The sequence below is a fragment of the Bison bison genome, unplaced genomic scaffold (genome assembly GCF_000754665.1).
Source record: "Bison bison bison isolate TAMUID 2011002044 unplaced genomic scaffold, Bison_UMD1.0 scf7180017853140, whole genome shotgun sequence".
NCBI lineage: Eukaryota > Metazoa > Chordata > Mammalia > Artiodactyla > Bovidae > Bison > Bison bison.
In genome coordinates, this window is record NW_011483713.1 from 13,818 (window position 1) to 18,191 (window position 4,374).

The 4,374-nt window shown below is 40.9% G+C and overlaps 1 pseudogene; it reads left to right on the top strand.

Moving 5' to 3' along the window:
• Nucleotides 1-851: 851 nt before the first annotated feature.
• LOC104998327 lies at nt 852-1,788 on the top strand (annotated as a pseudogene).
• Nucleotides 1,789-4,374: the final 2,586 nt, after the last annotated feature.

Here is a 4,374-nt window from a genome sequence, read left to right on the forward strand (position 1 = left end):
CCTTGGAAGGAAAGTTATGACCGACCTAGATAGCATATTCAAAAGCAGAGACATTACTTTGCCAACAAAGGTCCGTCTAGTCTATGGTCCATCTAGACTATGGTTTTTCCAGTAGTCATGTATGGATGTGAGAGTTGGACTATGAAGACAGCTGAGCACAGAAGAATTGATGTTTTTGAACTGTGGTGTTGGAGAACTCTTGAAAGTCCCTTGGACTGCAAGGAGACCCAACCAGTCCATTCTGAAGGAGATCAGCCCTGGGATTTCTTTGGAAGGAATGATGCTAAAGCTGAAACTCCAGTTCTTTGGCCACCTCATGCGAAGAGTTGACTCATTGGAAAAGACTCTGATGATGGGAGGGATTGGGGGCAGGAGGAGAAGGGGACGACAGAGGACGAGATGGCTGGATGGCATCACTGACTCAATGGGCGTGAGTTTGAGTGAACTCTGGGAGTTGGTGATGGCCAGGGAGGCCTGGCATGCTGCATTCATGGGGTCGCAAAGAGTCAGACATGACTGAGTGACTGAACTGAACTGAACTGAGGTGGTTCAGTGGGTAAAGAATCCAATTACAATGCAGGAGATGCAGGCAGATGCAAGTTCAATCCTCAGGTTGGGAAGGAAGGAGAAGGAAGAAGGTTCCTGGAGAAGGAAATGGAAACCCACTCCAGTGTTCTGTCCTGGCGAATCCCATGGATAGAGGAGTCTGGTGGACAACAGTCCATAGGGTCACAAAGAGTTTCACATGACTAAAGTGACAGCATGCAAAAATGCAATAATGCATTAATTTTTTTTTCTCCTTGTTTTACAGGTAAACTTTTAATAGTTAACTCAGCTCCTGCCCAGACTAGATGGAACCAGGGAACAATATATCTTACTTTGTCTTCCTGGGCCTCACACAGAATCCAAAGGAGCGAAAAGTTCTTTTTGTTCTGTTCTTGTTCTTCTACATTTTGACCATGGTGGGAAATCTGCTCATTATCATGACTATACAGTCAGTAAGACCCTGAACTCACCAATGTACTTTTTTCTTGCTTGTCATTTATAGATTTAGTTTTTTGCCCTTCTATTTCCCCTAGATTGATTTCAGACTTGTTCTTTGGGAATAATACCATATCTTTCCAATCCTGTATGATCCAGCTGTTTACAGAGCACTTTTTTGGTGCATCAGAGATCATCCTTCTGCTGATGATGGCCTATGACTGCTATGTGGCCATCTGTAAGCCCTTGCATTATTTGGTGATCATGAGGCAGAAGGTGTGTGTTGTGATGCTGATGGTGTCCTGGGTTGGAGGTTTCTTGCATTCAGTAATTCAACTTGGTGCTATCTACGGGCTCCCATTCTGTGGCCCCAGTGTCATTGATCACTTTATGTGTGACATGTTCCCTTTATTAAAACTCATCTGTACTGACACCTATGTCATTGGCATCTTAGTTGTGGCCAATGGAGGACTGATCTGCTCTATAGTGTTTCTGCTCTTACTCATCTCCTATGGAGTCATCCTGCACTCTCTGAAGAACCTGAGTCAGGAAGGGAGGCAGAAAGCCCTCCAGACCTGTGGTTCCCACATCACCGTGGTTGTCTGCTTCTTTGTTCCCTGTATTTTCATGTATGTGAGACTTGCTAAAACCTTCCCCATTGACAAATCATTGAGTGCATTTTATTCAGTCATAACTCCAATGCTGAACCCATTAATTTACAGTCTAAGAAATTCTGAGATGACTAATGCTATGAAAAAGCTCAGGAGGAAAAAAAAAATATCATATAAAGTGGTAAATCCAATATGAAAAAGCTAATTTAGCATTAGAGCCAATCTTCTTGGATTGTAGAAGTTTCCAAAGTGATACAAACGTCTTTTTCTCTAAAGGAGTTATGATATTTACAGTTAAATAATGGACTGTAAATTTGCTCTGCAAAATTCTTTTTTAGACTGTAAACTTCATAATGCCTGGTTTGGCTCTGCACCTAGAGAAGTAGCATGTATTCACAATAGGCAGCCAATAAATCATATGCAATGAATTAGTCTATGGAATTTATATATATTTCCACTAACTTTTACTTAATTTCTGCTTTTATTTTTATTATTTTATCATTCTTAGTGTTTTTGTTTGTCAGCAGTCTTGTATTTTTTTGTTCATTTTTTAAATGTTGCTAGATAAAATATTTAATATTATGTAGACTATCCTCTTCAATCAATTTCATTTGTGTTTAAAATGACATTTTAATGGAATCAGTTCAGTTCAGCTCATTTCAGTCCCTCAGTCTTGTCTGACTCTTTGCATCCCCATGGACTGCAGCACACCAGGCTCTCCTGTCCATGACCAACTCCAGGAGCTTGAACAAGCTCATGTCCATTGAGTCGGTAATGCCATCCAGCCATCTCATCCTCTGTCGTCCCCTTCTCCTCCTGCCTTCAATCCCTCCCAGAATCAGAGTCTTTTCCAATGAGTCAATTCTTCCCATGAGGTGGCCAAAGTACTGGAGTTTCAGCTTTAGCATCATTCCTTCCAAAGAAATCCCAGGGCTGATCTCCTTCAGAATGGACTGGTTGGGTCTCCTTGCAGTCCAAGGGATGCTCAAGAGTCTTCTCCAACACCACAGTTCAAAAGCATCAATTCTTCAGCGCTCAGCTTTCTTCACAGTCCAACTCTCACATCCATACATGACCACAGGAAAAACCATAGCCTTGACTAGACGAACCTTTGTTGGCAAAGTAATGTCTCTGCTTTTAAATATGCTATCTAGGTTGGTCATAACAGCTATAACTGAAGAATAAGGGTCATTGACAGGAGCCTTGGCTTGATTAGAGAGGTATGATCATTCCAAATCATGGCTCTTAAGGGAAAGTGCTAGGGGAATTAATACACTGGTGATTTTAATTTTCACTCTCAGATCTCCTATTTGCTCCCATGAGTGGGACCTAGAAGAAGAAGTGAAGTGAAGTTGGTCAGTCGTGTCCAACTCTTTGCGACCCCGTGGACTGTGGCCTACCAGGCTTCTCCGTCCACAGAATTCTCCAGGCAAAAATACTGGAGTGGGTTGCCAAAATGACAAGTCTGATTGATTGATGTACTTTATAGGCATCAAATTCCTAGGGCCCAGAATGACTTGCAAAGATTAGAATTGCATCTGTAGAAGCAAATGTAGAATGTATCCTTAATGGTCAATCCTTTTTGTTCTTATCATTCACATTTTGACTATTGGACAAGAAGTAAAACCCTGCCCCAAACACGGGCAATGTAAACAAGTTCCTTTAACTTCCTTGCCATCAAATAATTTCAACTCAGACATACTCACACCACATTGAAATATGAGCCATCAATGTTCTTCATATGCAGTGAAGGTGAAGTCACTCAGTCGTGTCTGACTCTTTGCGACCTCACAGAGGGTAGCCTACCAGGCTCTTCCATCCATGGGATTTTCAAGGCAAGGGTACTGGAGTGGGTTGCCATTTCCTTCTGCAGAGGATCTTCCTGACCCAGGGATCGAACCCAGGTCTCTCACATTGTAGGCAGATGCTTTACCGTCTGAGCCACCGGGGAAGTCTCTAACCCATTTTCAGTAGAAATCAAATTTTTCTAGCATGACTCCATTGTCAGCAATGGGATTTATCCAAACTACAAATGCCAGCACATTGAATATTTCAATACTGTACTAATTGTTCATATTTTAGCTGTGAAACAAACCAAATGTAAATGCTCAATATATAATACAAATCCACAGATTCTTCACAGAAGAAAACAATGGAAGACTGATTTTCTACATGTCACCTGTTCATTAGTTCTTCAATAATGATAACCCTGTATGCAAGACAGCAAAAGAGACACAGATGTTTAGAACAGTCTTTTGGACTCTGTGTGTGGGGTGGGGGGGGGATGATTTGGGAGAATGGCATTGAAACATGTATAATATCATCTAAGAAACAAATCTCCAGTCCAGGTTTGATGCAGAATACAGGATACTTGGGGCTGGTGCACTGGGATGACCCAGAGGGATGGCATGGGGAGGGAGGTGGGAAAGGGGTTCAGGATTGGGAACACATGTACACCTGTGGCGGATTCATGTTGATGTATGGCAAAACCAACACAATATTGTAAAGTAATTAGCCTCTAATTAAAATTTAAAGAAAATAAATAAAAGAAAAAAATAGTAAAAAAAAAAAAAAACTATGTCTTGAGTTATTTAAAATATAATGTATATACCACTACCTATGTTTTTCAACATTTTCTATCTAAGTCCTAAAGGGTATAAACAAGGATGCATACAGTCAGGTTGTTTTTATAAACTTTTGATGTTTCTTCTGTTATGCATCTTACAACAATGAATATAAGGAGACAAAGACAAATGCAGCAGCAAGAGAAAAAAAGAAAAGT